General features: G+C 37.6%; 1 pseudogene; it reads left to right on the forward strand.

The window, feature by feature from the left end:
• Positions 1-284: 284 nt before the first annotated feature.
• On the forward strand, positions 285-1,865 carry LOC118003539 (annotated as a pseudogene).
• The last annotated feature ends 17,502 nt before the right edge of the window (positions 1,866-19,367 follow it).

A 19,367-nucleotide genomic window follows, 5' to 3' on the forward strand; every position in this document is an offset into this window, starting at 1 on the left:
ATATACACAATGGAATACTACTCAGTCATCAAAAAATGAAATCTTGCCATTTTCAATGATGTGGATGGAACTGGAGGGTATTATGCTAAGTGAAATAAGTCAATCAGAAAAAGACAATTATCATATGATTTCACTCATATGTGGAACTTAAGAAACAAAACAGAGGATCATAGGGAAAGGGAGGGGAAAATAAAACTAGACGAAATCAGAGTGGGAGACAAACCTTAAGAGACTTTAATCATGGGAAACAAACTGAGGGAGTGAAGGGGTGGGGTAACCGGGTGATGGATAGTAAGCAGGGCACATGATGTAATGAGCACTGGGTATTATATAAAACTGATGAATTGCTGAACTCTACCTCTGAAACTAATATATTATGTGTTAATGAATTGAATTTAAATTTAAAAAAAAAGGAAACAATATTCCTTGCTCTTCAGGCACCTGGGTGGCTCAGTCAGTTAAGCATCCAACTCCTGGTTTCGGCTCAGGTCATGATCTCAGGGTCCTGGAATGGAGCCCCACATCCAGGTTCTGGATGTCTGCTTGTCTCCCTCTCTCTCTGCCCCTCCTCCTGCTCTCCCTCTCTCTCTAAAGTAAATAAGTAAGTCTTTACGAAAAAATGTTTACAACATCTTAAAGCTTTTTTGGTCAATAGTACATTGTCCTGCATCCATTGAGCTTTACTTGTGGGTTAACAGGCAAGTCTTACCAAAGCCCATGTTGGCTAAAAGAATCAGCTCTCATCTCTTAGTTCTCAATACTATATAATGGCAGCGTTGTTTTGTTCTGCTGCTTAATAATTGAAATATTTCAATGGATAGATTGTATTCTGCAAATGAAATTCTCCACATAATAAAAATAATTTCAAGTGAAATTAGATTTTAGAGATTAGTTTTATCACTAAAATATTGTTTATTCCCTTTCAAAACACTGCCTTAAAAATGAGTTTTAAACGAATTATTCATTTTTTCTTATGATGGATAAAATAAGCCTGACAAAATTAAAAGAGCCTTTCTGCAGTACCCAGAAGAGTCCATACAATGTTGTTCTGGGTCTCTATCATAACTTAAAGGGAAACTTTTAGAACATCTAGAGCCCGTGATGTCCTACAAATAATGTAGAAGGATGCTCCCAAATTCCTTGCAGCCAAGAACCAGGTAGGTGGCACCAAGCTTCATTTCCAAATGGAACAGTCATCTACAAAAGGAAAAGTGATGGCATTACCTTATCAATCTGAAGAGACCTGGGAGATGCTTCTGCTGGCAGCTCGTGCCATTGTTGCCACAATGACGTCAGAATCATATCCTCCAGGAACATTGGCCAGGGAGCTCTTAAGGTTTGCTGCTGCTACTGGAGCCACTCCTCCTGCTGGTGCTTTGCTCTCGGAAGCTTCATGACCCGGATCTGGGCAGCCATCCTGGGGTTGTCTTCTGGTGGTTACTGATCCCAGGGCCGAACACCAGCCTCTCACAAAGATGTCTTACCATTGCCCTGGGTAACACAGACTCTTCTCTGTGCTATGCGGGCATTGCCAGCCCATGCCATAATGAGGGAGCACACTCAGCAGGTCTGAGGTGGTGAATGCGGACCTGGGGACGTTTTGAGCATGTGTGGCACCACCCTATGAACTCCTGCAGGTGGTCATGCCTCATCTCTCCTTGCACAGAGATCCTGCTTCCAAGAGATTGGAAAGAAGAGCAGGTTACTGCTGAAAAGACCGTGACAAGGAGGAATTTCAAGGTGGATAGACGGCTCCAAGTCCTGAGCTCACTGCTATTCAACCTGAGGTCACAGCCGGGTCTGGAGTTGTGCAGGTGTCCTCTGTCCCTACTCAGCACTTCCCTGCTGAGGACTGGAGCACTTAGCCGCTCACTGGAGTCTGCTTTACAGCTCCCACGGCTCAGGCCGCTGAATGGGTAGGAACAACCTACCACTGAGTAGTCTTAAGCTGTTCTTCCACAGACTCTCAAACAGAAAATGGAAATAAGGTGACAAAATTAAACAGTTTCAAAAAAATAATTAAAGGGGATCTTCCCTACCTTTGCAATATTTGAAAAAATAGCCTCCTTATCCAGCATGTTACAGGAGCTCTGCAATTTTTCTGATCTCTATTTCTAACTTATTTGTCTTCATTTTCATTTTTCTTTTGTTTCTTATCTCAAAGTTAAAGTTTCTTTTTTATATATATATTTTTTATTATGTTATGTTAATCACCATACATTTACATCATTAGTTTTTGATGTAATGTTCCATGATTCACTGTTTGCGTATAACACCCAGTGCTCCATGCAGTACATGCCCTCTTTAGTACCCATCACCAGGCTACCCCTCCCCTGACCCCCTCCCCTCTAGAACCCTCGGTTTGTTTCTCAGAGTCCATAGTCTTTCATGGTTCGTCTCCCCCTCCGATTTCCCCCCCTTCATTCTTCCCCTCCTACAATCTTCTTCTTCTTCTTCTTTTTTTTTTAACATATAATGTATTATTTGTTTCAGAGGTACAGGTCTGTGATTCAACAGTCATACACAATTCACAGCTATGGTGAGTGCTCTGAATTGTGTAAAGTTAAAGTTTCTTATAATTTGTCTCCAACACGGTATAACATGAAAAGTATATTAAAAGGGAGAGAAGTAATTTGGCTTGTATAATCACTGTTAAAGGTACTACAATTTTTTTAAGTATATTAAAATAAGAAAGTCATTGAAAACCACTGGACAGGGGCGCCTGGGTGGCTCAGTCGGTTAAGCATCTGCCTTCAGCTCAGGTCATGATCTCCAGGTCCTAGGATAGAGCTCCATATTGGGCTCCCTGCTCAGTGGGGAGTCTGCTTCTCCCTCTCCCTCTGCTGCTCTCCCCTGCTTGTGCTCTATCTCTCTTTCAAATGAATAAATAAAAAATCTTAAAAAAAAAAGAAAACCATTGGACAACCATTGAGGCATTATTTACAGGCTCTGTTTATATGATTTGGAGACTATAATGTTAGGCAGGATCATTTTCTTCCACTGTGATGATATACTTGCTGTCCATAACAGAGTAAATGAGCATTTATACCTGGTAAAGAAACTGTATATGAAGAAAAGAAGAAAAGTGAAGGTAGAACACCAACACTCATTGAGCTCCTATGTGCCAGCATATACAAAATTGACATTGCTTTTAACTCTCACAAAAATTACAATGTGGTAGAATTAAAAGCTCAGAAGAGTGGAGCCATTTTCTCAAGCCCTCATAGTAGTAAGTACACACTTACAGGGGCGCCTGGGTGGCTCAGTTGGTTGGGCGACTGCCTTCGGCTCAGGTCATGATCCTGGAGTCCCGGGATCGAGTCCCGCATCGGACTCCCTGCTCGGCAAGGAGTCTGCTTCGTCCTCTGACCCTATCCCCTCTCATGTGTTCTCTCTCTCTCTCAAATAAATAAAATCTTAAAAAAAAAAAAAAGTACACACTTACAGGCCAACTCCAACTTCAGATTTCAAGCTCTTTCTTGTTAACCATGCTGCCTCTTGGCTACCAGATGGTCTTTCATGAAGAATGTAAAAAACTGTTGAGAAGATATTATGAAACATCTTAAGACATTTAAAAATATTTTTAAAGAAGGCATAATTATTCCCATATCACTGTGATCAAAATAAACAATATTAATCTCCACAGTGGTGATGCTTTCAAGTTTGAAGTTGCTTCTCTCAAAACCCCTGATCATCTATAGAGCACATGACACTGAGTTTCTTTACATAACTGAACAGCTTCTTTCTAGGGTCATAATAAGCTATATATTAATATAGGATCACAGGAGTGATCACAGGAATATCAAGGTTTCTCTGCAGCCCTTCCCCATGGTCTGAGAAACCCTAGATCTCTATTTTCATAGTACAGGATTAGGAGGAAAATATCAACTCCAAATGTCAATGTAACTGAATGATAGCACTATCCAGAATTCTAATCAAACCAATCCCTCTTAAGTCAGAACTAAGCATCAAGGGTGAAAAATGCAAATTATTTTTGACACTCCTCTTCTTCACTGTAATCTTTCTCCTTGCATTGCTTTGCCTCTTCTTGTTTACTTAACAAGTATTTATTGTGCATTTATTATGTCCCTGGCATTTTGCTGGGAACATTTGCTAATTTCTGGTAAGAGAGACTAGTGAAAATTAAATATTAGTAATATTAGAAGAGGATGATTTATTTAATACATTGATAAAATTCCACAATCATGCAGAAAAAAACCTCACTGGGAATAAAGAATAGAAAAATAAGTTCCTGAACAAAATTAAAGAATAATAATTATAGATAGATAGATAGATATTGATATTATACCAAAAGAAAATTAAGTTTAGGGCTTGTCAATTAAACATAGAAAGAACAGCATCAAAATGATATCTGCTATTTTCATTTAGCATCGTTCTTGAAATTTTAGCTAATTTCAAGAAGATATAAAGCAGAAATAAGGGATGTTACTATTAGAAAATACAAGACAAAATTATGATAATTTACAATGAACAGGACCTCACCAAGTAAGAGAATCAACACAAAAATGTTAGAATTAGTAAAAGAAATAAAATGATCAAATGTAAGATTATTTTTTCAGCTGTTTATTTTGGAAGTTTACACCTACAAAAAGGTCAGAAGAATAGTATAATGACCATCTGCATTTTTTAAACCAAGATTCATCAATTGTTAAGATTTTTGTCACATTTGCTTTTTTCTCTCATTTTATCCATACATCTGAGTGTTTGTATATTTTCTCTCTCTTTTTTTTTTTGCTAAAGCATTTAAGAGAAAGCTACAAATATTGCAAAGCTTGATTCCTAAAACTTCAGCGTGTACACAAAAGTATTTTTAAAAGTCAGTATCTTCCCACATATAATTAATAACTAGTTAGAGAATATAATGAAAAAGATATCATTTGCCCTAACAGCAAAAAAATCATGGCCTTATTGAGAAATATGTTGGATCCAAATATCCAAATGAGAAAAATCATTTTAAAAATTTGTTGCGCTACATAAAAGACAAACTATATTTCTGGATAGAGGACAACATATAATAAAATTCCCATTTTTCTCAATTTAATTCAAATGTACGTATTACACGAATCCAATCAGAATTATATTGTGATATTTCTTAAACCTTAACAAAATCTTTCTAAAGTTAATCAGAAAAAAGATCAGGCAAGAATCAAAAATAGAGTTTTGAAAAGAAATAACGAAAGAAGACTAATCCTACATTTAGACTTCCTAGTGAACCAGAGACCATAACTACTGGCATTAGAACAAAATTTGAGCCCCATTTTATCACCACAACTAGCTTGACCTTAGAGAAGTGATTAGCTTCTTAGAGTTCTGAATACCTCATCTATAAAATAGACATGAAAACATCTGTCATGCAGGGTTATGTGAGGACTCCAAGCAGCCCACTTGAAGAATGCAGTACAATGTCCAGGCAATGACAAATAATTCAATATATGTTTTAGAGGTATTTTTCAGCTCTCTTGAGATTATAATTTTTAATTAACTTGGATCCAAAATAAATTTCAGTTCTATATAAAGGTTGGATATTACAAACATATATATATAACACAAAATTTAAAGATTAAAAAATAAGGAAAGAGAAGCAAACCATAAAAAAGGAAGTATAAATTAAAATTTATCAAATCTCCAGGGTAGAAGCTTTTTACCTTTAGAAAGATATAACAAATTATAAAATTTATGCTCAGAAAAATATTTTGGAAGAAAACATATCCAAATATTAACAACAGTTGTCTGGGTGGTAGGACTATGAATAGTCTTTGCCTTTATTCAACTTTTCTGCATTTTCCAAAGGCAATAAAGAAGCATATATTAATTTTATGATAAAAATATTTTTCGGGCGCCTGGGTGGCTCAGTCGTTGAGTGTCTGCCTTCAGCTTGGGTTGTGATCCCAGCGTCCTGGGATCGAGTCCCGCGTTGGGCTCCCTGCTCGGCGGGAGGCCTGCTTCTCCCTCTCCCACTCCCCCTGCTTGTGTTCCTGCTCTCACTGTCTCTCTCTCTGTCAAATAAATAAATAAAATCTTTAAAAATATATATTTTTCAAAAAATGAAAATAAAATAACTGCATTACATTGAGGGCAAGAGTGGGTGTTACAAAACACATTTTTTTAAAGGCTTCAAAAGCAAAGAAGCACAAAACACTTTCAAGGTGAGCATAGAATCAGAAAAGGCTTCACAGGAGAAAGTACATCTAAGCTAATTCAAAGAATGAATAAGAAATGGACAGATGAAAGGAAGAGAGCCACCATACCACATGGAAGGGTAAAGATAAAAGATGGACCAGAAGGGGATAAATATATTTGCTACATTAAGGGGATTTTACTTCCCTCTACAGGCAGAAAGGAGCAATATATTCATCACTGGGTACTTGGATGGATGGATGGATGGATGGATGGATGGATGGTTGGTTGGATGGATGAGTGATCTGACTGAAAGTAAGGATTTTTAAGCTGATGAGAAATAGGATAAGAATGCAGATTAGCTGTGGGAAGCCTGCAGATGAAGAGATCATTAAGAGATTATTTTGCAGGTACTAAATGGTGAAGCCTGCTTTGTGAAAGAGTAAGTCCACTAGGAGGTTAAGTCAGCTCATCTGCACATCATTTATTTTCTCTGTTCAGTAGTTAGACAATGCTTGGCATAAGGGGAGAAAGAATGAGAAGGAGGATGTATAAAGAGGGAGCTAGAAAGGAAAGGAAAAAAGACAGGCAAGATAGGAAAGACAAAGTGTGGCAGAGAAAGAGAGAAGAGAGGACATGAGAGAAGAAAAAATGGGCAAAAAAAGAAATGGGTAGGGAAAATACACAGGGCAAAAATACCCAGAAATATGGAAAAATGAGAAAATATGAAGAGGTTTTCAGAGATTTTCAGAAATCCATAACTAAACTAGCACATACTCATGTAAAGTAGAGCATCAGGAATTGTTCATTCATGGTTATTTCTATTATTTGTGCTTAATTCCTACTAAGATTACTCCTGATGTTTCAGTTTCTTTTGCTTCTATGGAGTGGACCAGTCAGCACATGAATTTTCGAAATACAATCAATGTACCATTGTTATTAGCGGACTCATCTAAGCTCATGGCCATTTCCAGCCCACCACAACATTGGGCAAGTTTCCAAGCTGTCCTCCTCCTGGTAGAGCAGTAATCCATTTCCCACTCCAGACAAAATTTTCACTCTGCTATTCGAATTCTTACTTTAAAGAACACAAATTTAAAAATGTATTGAACCACCTGGTCAGTACCAAGAAGCTAACATTGTTATTATTTGCTAAAAGCAATATAATTTGATCTGGTACGCTTCCGTTTACTTAACTATAGATCCTCATTCACAGTGCCAAGAGAACAGTTTTTGAAAAGATGATATTTTTATCTATTGAAGCACTAGGGAAAGGAATATAGATCATCTCCTCAAATTAAAAAAAAAAAAGGCCTTATTTTCATGAGCTAGACTGACCACACCATTTACTAATGTTGGCAAAGGTGCAGAGCCTGATGAGTAAAAATAAAACTGGTGTTGCCCCTCAAGAGGTTATTTTTCTTTTATGTACAGCAGATCTAAGGACTATTGTTTATTACAGCGAGGTAAATATTTTTAAAGACTTGCTTTGACGGAAGCTGTGTTTCTTCTAAGAAGAGAGGTTTATGGGGATATTGTAGCAGCCCAGAAGATGCAAATCAGTAGCATTTATGAGCTGGAAAAAAAGATAGGCATGAAGTTGTACATGACATACAATGAAAACATACAGCTTTTGTCATTAAAATTGCACAAGGATATCTAAGAGAAGTCACTATTTCTCTTACGGCATGCCTTTCTCGTGGATCTAAAAGATAGCTCGATATCTCGTGTGCATGCATGCTCTCGTTCAAGAAGACATTATACAGAGAATCCTAAATTTACAGAAGACATAAATTGGAGGATAATTATGCAGAATCCAGAAGGACTTCTTAACATAAGTGTTTTTTAAAGAAGTAGCTCACTTATTGCGTTTAAAAAATTATTTGATATCTACAACTGTAACCTACATGCAATCTATCAAAATCACATCTATTAGGTAAAGTGAGGTATATCTATAAGTAGAGTTTAAAGACTATAATCAGAAGGTGTTCCATAAAAGTACGAAAATAAATAAAAATACTTTAAAACTTGCTCATTTTTTTTAATTTCAGGAGATACCCTTGTACAGTATTTAAGAAAGGCGGGTATTAACTTAAATTTATACATAGAATTCAAGGGAAATACCAATTTTTTTCCTGAATAATTGAAAGATTATTGGATTGTGAGCCAGATTACTGACCTTGGGCATACTGCACATCAGCTTCCAGACCCATCCGGAAAGATACTTTATCCTATGAGACTAATATATGGTTCCGGGTATGGAGCACTTAAAAAAAAAAAAAAGTTTTTAAATATACCAGTAGTTCTCAAAGTGTAGTTCCCAGACCAGCAGCATCTGGGAACTTAGAAATGCAAATCATTAGTCTCCACCTGGACTTAAAGTATCAGAAACTATGGGGTGAGGTCCAGCAATCTGTGGTTTAACAAGCTGTCCAGATGGTTCTGGTACACACTGAAGTTTGAGAACCACTGAAATGAACTAATAGAGAAAGTCCTAATATATGCCTGCATCTGGTTACTGCTTTATGCAGTTATTTTCAAATTCTCTTCTTTGGAATGCTGGGCATTTGTCCCAGGGCTCTGGTGGGGACTTGTGAGAAGAGAAGGAATGTGGGGAGAAAATTTGTTTTGGAAATATAGTTGAAGGTACCTGCAGTACTTGCAGGTGGAAATGTGTAATAGGTAGATGCAATTAATAAGTCCTGGAAGGGCGCCTGGGGGGCTCAGTCGGTTAAGGTTAAGCATTCGACTCTTGATTTTGGTTCAGGTCATGATCTCAGGGCCCCAAGACCAAGGCCCATGTCAGGCTCCACACTCAGCGGGGAGTCTGCTTGAGATTCTCTCTCTCCCTCTATCCCTCCCTGCCTTCAAATAAGTAAGTACATAAAATCTTCTTTTTAAAAAAAACGTCCTGGATACAGGAGAGACAGCAGGACTAACAGGAGAGACACTGGAGAGAAGAAAAAGGAGGAGAAAGAGAGAAGGAAAAGAGACAGGGAGAAAAGAGGAGAGAGATTATTCAATCACATGTAAAAAAAAAAGGAAGGAAGTTAGTTATTTATGGACTAATGATGTGATCTAATTTTATGCACCTGATAGCCATTAAAAAGTTACAAAGATTCTAGCAGTGAAATCATAAAATACGTACTTGAAAACTATCAGAATTAATACAAAACATGAGAGTTCTTTATTGTAATTAGGTTATTAAGACAATAGGGCCTTTCTTTACACAGAATATATTTTAAAGCTTTGTCTGTGGATTGTTTATATTTAACAAAAAAGGAAAAAGGTAACACATTTCAGCTTTAGACAAGATTGATACAAATAAAATGTGTCTTTAAGACTTGCCATGCCACTTTTTTGACACCACCTTGCTCACCTTTTTTACCCTATTCCTGTATTCCCAGGGCCCTCATCTACAGAGAAGGGGGCAAAGAAGTAACTACTCTCGGTAACACTAAATACAATTTGTTGGTTCTAACCACTGCCATCAAACCTGATTCAATCTGTGTCAAATTGCCTGAGGCCCTACTTCTGCTGCATAACAGTGAGTAGCAGTTATTCATATAGACTAATTAGTCCTTGCTAACAACCTAGTTATTGGTTAAATCCTCCTAGAGTGATGGCAAAACTAGCTGAGAAAGTATAGCTTCTTGAAGGACCTTTAAGGTGACATGAATATTTGGAATTTGGGCCTCTGTAGAATGCCATGGAAGAAGATATTTCTGATCAGAGCGACTTTTCTTCAAAGCACACCACCCAAATAGCACTCCACCTTACTTATGTGCAAGATTGGACATGTGTATAATTTTCATTTATAAAGGTAATTTTGTAAATATGTACGTATATAAGTCCTTGCTGGTGGTTGAGGCTGAGCTGATTGATTCTAAGAGGTTTTGGACCCTATTACTACTAAGTCACTCACATTCTGTTAAATAATCACGTGCCAATGGAACCAAGAACATTTTCCTGTATTTACCTCTTTTTCCCTTCGAGACTTAATTGAAGGATTTACAAAGATCCTGTTTCTCAAGTGACATGGAAAAGGTGAGGTTGTACCAAATAACTGTCTTATCCAAATAGTAAAATTTAGATGGAACATTATTTTTAAATATAGATTGATTGGACTTATCCAGTATAATGAAACTGGATACTGTGAGATTATATTTTATATATGTAAATGTATATTATATTTTGTTATTATTGTATATATTGTATATAATTATTATTGTGTACATGTATTATTATTTTGTGTTTGTACATATATTATTATATATGTATATAGAGTGTATACATACATATATATCATACATACATACTCTGACCTGATAATACATAAAAAAAAACATTTAATTGTGTTTACTCTCAAAAAAATGCCATGTATAAAACTACACAACATTAGACTCTTAGGTATCTCGACTCAGATGTCTTTAGGCACTTAAACCATTTTTATCCCTTTCGCCATTACCCATGATTGAGAATTTCTTCAGGGTAGGTAACAATTTTTTTTCCCACTCATGTAAAGCAAAAACACTAAATAGATTTGATCCAAAATGGATTAAAGGGACTTTACCTATGCACTAAAATCCCATACACTCCCGAGAAAATTAGGCACAACCTAAGAACATATTTATAATAGAAATTACTTAGTAAATGGAATCAAGATTCGAAGTGGGATGGTCAAGCATTGCCTCTATTAGAGAAAAAAGAAAGTGTGATCATTTATTCACAGGCACAGATTCAAACCAGATATCTATAAAAAGTTAATGGGAAGATTCAGAACCTCATAAAAAGCTATAGAAGAGCATCCTGCCCCACATCAAATCACCATACACATCCGTTGTGTGTGTTGTGCATTATATGTCTGAGAAAGATGGAAATTATGTATATAAAAGGCTATCAATATGTTAAATCACAGATATGCACTAGTCTGCATATTCACGATACTTCAGACACCCTAATCGGAGCATTTTTCGTGAGAACACAATCAAATGTACTTTGTTACATTTGATAGAGCTTATTGTTAGTGCTCTCTTGTTAGCTGTCATTTATAGGAGATGCAGATGAAATTGGCCTGCTGTTCAAGGAAATTGAGACTTTCTGTAACACACTCCTCAAAATCTTTTCAGCCTCAACCCATTACCCAGTCACAACAGCACCCCACTTCTCGATACCAAAATCTGTATTAGTTATGTAGGGCTGTATCACAGTTTATTCCACAACTCAAAACTTAGTGGGTTAAAACAACAAACATTAATTATTTCACTGGTTCTGTGGTTAGAAATCCAGCCTTGGCATAGCTGGTCACTGTGGCTCAAGGTTTCTACATTGTTAGAATTAAGGTGTCAGCAGGGGCTGCATCTCAAGGCTGAATGGGGGAAAATCTTTCAGGGTCACTCATGTGGCTGGTGAGTAGGCCTCAGGTCTTTGCTAGCTGTTGGTCAGAAACATAAGTTCCTTGCTGTGCTGTCTTGTCCAAAGGGCTCCTCCCAACATAGCAGTTTGCTTCCCTCCGGGCAAGCGAGGGTTCAGAGGGAAAGAGAATGTGAGAGAGCCAGCAAGATGGAAGTCGATCTTTTTGTAACCTAATTTCAGAAGTGACACCTCATCCCTGGTGCTGCATTCTGTTCTTTAGAAGTGAGTCACGATATCCAGCCCACACTCAAGGTGAGCGGGGGCATGTTCCAGAAGGGTGGGAATTCCACAAGGTGGGGACCCCAGACAGCCATGTTGCAGGCTGCCTACCACAGTGACCTTCTGTACAGAAGGAATTCTAATTGCCCGGGGATTATACAAAATTTCTGGATGGATGGCACTTGACTCTTGTGTTTTATCTATGTTTAGATTATTAATTAAATCTAAGACATTCTATCTGTAGAGTAAAATAAAAGTCTAAGTCTAGAAGGTAAGGGAAGATGTCCCTGAAGAAATTTAAACTTTTAAACAAAGACCTGAAGGATAGTGCAGTGAGCTGTGCATGTGTGAAGATCCAGATGCAGGAAGAACAACTCAATGCAGAAAAGAGAAAAGAAAGAACAATATTCAGAACCCAACAGTTTCTCAGCTGCCACTTTGTCTTCCTTGTGTTCATCTTTTGTGCCTTGATCTGTTAACTAATCCTAACTAGTTTTAGAATACATTTATTCACTTTCATATACTTTAAAGAACCCAAGATTTAATGAGTTTGTAGCCCCAGTGATTTGAAGAAAAATGATAGGATGAAGGAGATGAGTGGGAGAAAGAAGGGGGGAAAAGAGGAAGACCAGGTGGAGGAGGAGTGGCAACAGGGAGAAAGGAAGTAAAAAAAGGATGCTTCAGTGAGCTCCTCCATCTTTGCTCCTCAGAGATACGATACAGGCTTAGAAGGAGTGTTTTCATGGAAAGGCATAGAGTGAAAGTCATTATGGGGTTAATCAAATTATATTGACCAATTCATGGTCAATAATATAAAACCAAACTATTAAATAAGGGAGCTATTAAAAATCAGAATCAGGGATGCCTGGGTGGCTCAGTCGGTTAAGCGTCTGCCTTCTGCTCGGGTCGTGATCCTGGGGTCCTGGGATTGAGTCCTGAGTTGGGCTCCTTGCTTAGAGGGGAGCCTATTTCTCCCTCTGCCTGCTGTTCCCTCTGCTTGTGCTCTGTGTCTCTGACAAATAAATGAATTTTTTTTTTAATCTAAAAAAAAAAATCAGAATCAGAATCAGAACCCCTGACTGAAATTAAAAGCAAACAAAGCAAAATGAACATGAAGACTGGCCAGCATCCAGAATGGGATAACAAAGAAAGGATAGGTGACAAAGGTCCAGGAAAACTTTCCTAGAGTGAGGAAAGTCCAGTGCTTCCAGCTCTGTGAAGATATAGAGAATATCTGAGAGTCTTACACACATCTGTCTGTACCAACTTCTTATATTTTAGGTGTTATTGGTGTCCCTGTCTCCATATGAATGTGTTTTACATGTAAAAATCTTTCTTTCTCAGGCCACCTGCTTACACAGAGTTCTGAAATACAAAAAGATTTCAGTATGGACAGACTACGTAGTTAAAAAGGAAATGGGGAGGGGCTCCTGGGTGGCTCAGTCAGTTAAGCCTTGGACTCTCGATTTCGGCTCAGGTCATGATCTCAGTCATGGGATTGAGCCCACATTGGGCTCCGTGATCTGCACAGAGTCTGCTTGAGATTCTCTCTCTTCCTCTCCCTCTGCCCCTCCTCCCCCTCACACTCTCTCAAAATAAATAAATAAATAAAATATTTTAAAAGGAAATGGGGAATGCATACTCTTGAAAGTCTTTCATCCCTACTTAACCCGTAGGTCATCTTGAAGCATGAAGGATATGGATCTATTTGCTTTACTGATGTTTTCCATTTTCACTGACCAATATATATGTCTATATAGAAAAGACCAACAGGTGAAAAAATGGTCTTTATCCCATTGTAAACTCATTAAGGTTGTCTTTAATTTGTTGTTATACTTACTATGTATAGAATCTTTTTTTTTTTTAAAGATTTTATTTATTTATTTGAGAGAGAGAGAATGAGAGAGCACATGAGAGGGGGGAGGGTCAGAGGGAGAAGCAGACTCCCCGCCGAGCAGGGAGCCCGATGCGGGACTCGATCCAGGGACTCCAGGATCATGACCTGAGCCGAAGGCAGTCGCTTAACCAACTGAGCCACCCAGGCGCCCCACTATGTATAGAATCTTATATTGTCTCTATCTCTCAGAAACAAGATCAGTTGTCATAAAAAAGCTATACAATTTTTTGACAAATGCACATCAAGCTATTAAGCTGACCCAATTTCATGTGTACCTAGTTATCACAATTTTGTCATATGGTTTAAAACATAATCTCTGGAGGGGCGCCTGGATGGCTCCGCCAGTTAAGCATCTGACTCTTGATTTCAGCTCAGGTCATGATCTCGGGGTCGTGAGATCCAGCCCCACATGAGGCTTCCTGCTTAGCAGGGAGTCTGCTTCTCTCTCTCCCCCTCTGCCCACCCCCTTGCACATGCTGCTCTCTCTCTCTCCCTCTCTAAAATAAATCTTAAAAAAAAAATAGTCTCTGAATATTCCTAATACACTTATTTTATCTTTCCTGCTTGTAATTATATTACTCAGATCACCTCATAAGCTCTTGCTTATTGTGAACTGGGAATATTAGATTCCAAGACTGCAAAGATAAATTGGGCCCAGACCATATCCTTTAGCCCAGACCATTTCCTCAAAGTAGAAATAACCAATAATTTATTGTTTGAGATCCATTCTTCATCTACCAACCTCAATGAGGTTGTGCCCTTGGCTTAAGCAGTTGAAGGTCTCCAATAACCCTGGCACATATTCTTCAGAAACATTGTTCCCACTGTATAGAGGTTCATGGATGGCCATTCAGATTATTTTCATTGCCATTTCTTGATCTGTGAAGATTAAAGTTTTCTGCTGGCACATTTGCAAAAGGCCTCCATGCTCCTTACTATCTCCTTAATATAACTCTGTACACCAGCTGACCAACACCATTCTTATTATTTACTCCTTAGAAATGGCGACAGAAGCACCACTAATTTAATGATTTCTAATCATGTCATCAAAAGGTCATCACACTTGCTCAGCAGCTTCCAAAGTCCTAGTCTACTCAACATGTAAAATGCTAGTGGTGATGTGCAGACCATGACACTATTTCCTATGTTTTCCCTCAATCTCTGTGCCCTAAAGGTTTCCTCCATCCCACCTTTATGCCCTGTCATAGATACCACATGAAAAAGGACCTCTAGCACTTTCTTGCAGTTTGATTCAGAACAATTGGCCTACTCCCATTTCTCACCCTTCATTCTATGTTCTCCTCAAAACTTCTAGTCTTTTTCCACATTATTGACTCTCCACATAAGACCCTGCAGACCTGACAATCAGCACTGATGTACCAGCTATAGCCCTGGGTTTTCTCTGGTTATTCTGCCTCAAGCTGGCTTGATTGGACGCACTTCCTAATAATTCCTATCTCCCACTGAGTTCCTCTTGGCCCAGATGGTGGAGCCAGAAATTATCGACTACAACGTGTAGATCATGAACCACCATAATGACCATGTTCCATAGAACCCCAGCATGTTCTATGGAACAGAAATTCTGAATGATGTTAATGTTTTACTGGGGATAAATTACTTCTTTTTTTAAATTTTATTTTATTATATTACATTAATCACCATACATCATTAGTTTTTGATGTAGTGTTCCATGATTCATTGTTTGTGTATAACACCAGCACTCCATGCACTACGTGCCCTCCTTTATACCCATCACCAGGCTGACCCATCCCCCCACCCCCTTCCCCTCTAGAACCCAGTTTGTTTCTCAGAGTCCATAGTCTCTCATGGTTCATCTTCCCCTCTGATTTCCTCCCCCCTTCATGATAAATTACTTTTAAAGTTAAAAAATTTTATTTACAGCAGGAGCATTTAATAAGTCATTGAATATTATGAATCTCAAAGAGGAAATATAGATGCATTATTTTTCAGAGGTATTGAACATGAGGATACCCTCCCTTTTTGGTAGACTGGTGTTGAAAAGATTCTTCTTTTGGAAATGTTAACTATGCCTGACTTTATACTCCATCAGCACATTATGGGTTTGGTAATGCTTGATTGACAATATAGGTCTATAAAGTTACTAGAATATTTTGACCAGCAGTGGGAAAAATAGAAATGCTATGATACTTAACCAGCTTTGTTTGACATGCAAAAGGAAGCTTCTCAATCTTGAGAAGTTTTTTCATAATTATGTTGAGGAAGAATTTTTGTGGTCACTTGAGGAACATTTTTTACTCCTTATTTGGATCTTAGCAATTCTAATATCAGGGTCTCTGATCTCTACAATGCATTTATATAAAATATATGACCATAAACTTATACATATTTATGAGGTCTTGAATAATAATTTCAATGGATCTTATACACAGTCCCACATATCTTCATTTACATAAAAAAGGAATAATGACTAGTTCTCTACATACTTTACATACTACATGTAATCATTTGATAAGCTTTTTTTGGTCTGGAGTGTTTTGATAAAGCTTTTTCTTCCTACGTGACATTATACTGAATAGAGAAAGCATGCTAGCCATTTAATTTCAGAACATAAATAAACTCTATACATGGATATATCCCTAATTTTAGTCAGAGCAGGAGTTTTGTTACTACAAGGACCATAATAATAAAGTAAGAAATTTCAAATCCATAAAATGTCATAGACCAGAGGAAAAGCAGATTTTTTTCTTAGGATCTTCTCCTTCAGTGCACTTAACATTATTAAAAATCATTCAGTGTTTATTCTATTGAGTACACTGCTTTCTGGAAAACAACCAATTCAGAAGTAGTTCAAAGGTTAGTTATAAGATAAACTAATAGCTATGCTAAGCTATTAGTTTGTAGAGCCAATAAAAAAAAAGAAATAAACTATATTATTTCCACAGTCTATATGGTCAGTCCCAGCAACAACCAAATCAATAATAAAACATTTTTATTTAAACTTCTCCCTGATTTCCCTTCTCTGCCTCTGAAATTTTATCCCAACAGGAAAATCTCCTTGGTATATACCATAAACATAAAAAAGCAAGAGTGGACAATGTAATAAATGTTTTATTTTCGTTTGTTAATAGATGGCAAAGTTCAGCTCACTTGTGATTTGACCTTACTCTAGTACATGGACAATTTTTCTTAAATACAGCTTTCATATAACACTAGCCATCTCAAACTTCTACACTCACCCCACAGAAATAGATCTATACACACACACATATATATGCACACAGAGTAACTGCAATATAACATTATTTCATAGATTTTTATGCACCATAATTCAAATCATATGGTCCTAAACATTATCTGCATAAGTACCTGATAAAATGCATGATAAAATGTAGGTACCCTCTGGACTATCAGGTACATTTTTTTAAGTTTCACCACATATATTAACATTAATAGCAATTAATAATAAATGATAAATATTGAATCTTTATAACAATGATTTTCATCTAAACTATACATCAAGACCATACTCAGATATCAGATTTTATAGGTTTGGAGTATGGCCAGGTCACTATATTTTTTTTTTTTTAATTTCCAAATGCTGCTGATACAAATTTAAGGTTGAAAACCACTGACTGATAAACACTTCCTGTGTGCTGAGTCCTCTGCTAAGTGATTTACATTCATTATCTCATTTAATCCTCATAACTGCATTGGACAAGTTTAATTATCTCCATTTTACAGATGAAGATACTGACACATAGAGAAGTTAAATAACTGATTCAGCACTCGGATTTAAATCTAGATTGCAGGTATGTGTATGAAAGTAAAAACACAATTTTATATTTTTATTAAATAATTCCTCAAATAAACAAAAGTAAGGCTAAGACAAAACTAAAATGGGCTGGTGAAAATATTAATTAAAATAACATATGACAGATGAATGGGTAAAGAAGATGTGGTATATATATATATATATATATATATATATATATATATACAATGGAATATTATGCAGCCACCAAAAGGAATGAGATCTTGCCATTTGCAACAACGTGGATGGAACTGGAGCGTGTTATGCTGAGCAAAATAAGTCAGTCAGAGAAAGACATGTATCATATGACCTCACTGATATGAAGAATTCTTAATCTCAGGAAACAAACTGAGGGTTGCTGGAGTGGGGGGTGGGGTGGGAGGGATGGGATGGCTGGGTGATAGACACTGGGGAGGGTATGTGCTATGGTGAGCGCTGTGAATTGTGCAAGACTGTTGAATCACAGATCTGTACCTCTGAAACAAATAATGCAATATATGTTCAGAAAAAAAAAAGAAGAAGATAGCAGGAGGGGAAGAATGAAGGGGGGGAAATCGGAGGGGGAGATGAATCATGAGAGACGATGGACTCTGAAAAACAAGCTGAGGGTTTTAGAGGGCGGGGGTTGGGAGGGTGGGTTAACCTGGTGATGGGTATTAAAGAGGGCACATTCTGCATGGAGCACTGGGTGTTACGCACAAACAATGAATCATGGAACACTACATCAAAAACTAATGATGTAATGTATGGTGATTAACATAACAATAAAAATAAATAAATAAATAAATAAAATAACGTTATGATCGCCCCAGATAGTCCCCTTCTACTTGGTCTTCCATAAACCACTCTGACCCTCTTCTGATCTATTCTCTACCCTACCACATCGTGATCATTTCAAAAAGCAAGCAGATTGAGCTACCAAAGCCCTGAGCTCTGAATTCCCTGAGATCATGTCTGGTTTTGCTCCACAGTTTATATCCCTAGCCCTGTCACTGTGCCTAGTGCATGATGAGGGGTCAACAGATATCATGAAATAAGTAATTTTCACTGCTTTCTCAAGTCCCAACTTCCTGTCTCCTGATTCCTTTAAAGTACTCCCTGGTTCCTAACTCTAGCTCCTCCCTCAACTCCAGCTGTGAGAACCTCCCCTAGTAGGCTCTCGGGCTCCGAGTGAGCACCTGTATCAGGCCTGATTTTCCAATAACAGGTTGGACCAACCATGCTGATTTCCCCCTGGGAGCTCCAGATTGCTCTCTGAGCGGACCCCCAAGTCAGCACATGCAAGTGGGCAACAGAGGGAAACTGAGGCCCAGTGCCCCTTAGATTAGTAGAGGACTGCACTTCAGTTCTTCTGCCCCCATGCATTCTGTGCTGGTACAATTCTTGCATTAGGCTATTCTGTCTCTCCTCACTGAGTCAACTCCAGAAATGGGATGACAGAAAGCAAAAGTCATTTATTTACATGGCTCTGAGGGAGGACTAGCCTGGAGAAAATGATGTGATTTAAAAGATCATTTTCCCAGCCTGATTTAAATACAACCACTCAAACCCCCTAAAATGGTTTCATAGAGATAATACATGTGAACCTGAGTTCAGGGGGCATGGTAAGAATTAATCCTCTGTGATTTGCCAACCTTTCAAAAGAAATAATAGCTTATCCTCAGAACTTGGAGAGAGACACACCTCCACAGAAGTCTCACAGTTAATACATTAGTGTGTAACATTTTAGGCCAAAACAAACACTTAATTCATGCAAGGTATTTAAAAGTTAGGAATTACTCTAGTGAAGAGGGGTTTTGATAACAATGGACAATATTAGTGTGGTCCTTCAACAAAGACTTTTGCTTCTTGCATACTATTATGATTGCATGGTAATCTTACCCAGCTAGTGTTTTCTTAATGTCC

This window comes from Mirounga leonina, unplaced genomic scaffold (genome assembly GCF_011800145.1).
Source record: "Mirounga leonina isolate KUSES-001 unplaced genomic scaffold, KU_Mleo_1.0 Mir_91, whole genome shotgun sequence".
Taxonomy (NCBI): Eukaryota; Metazoa; Chordata; class Mammalia; order Carnivora; family Phocidae; genus Mirounga; species Mirounga leonina.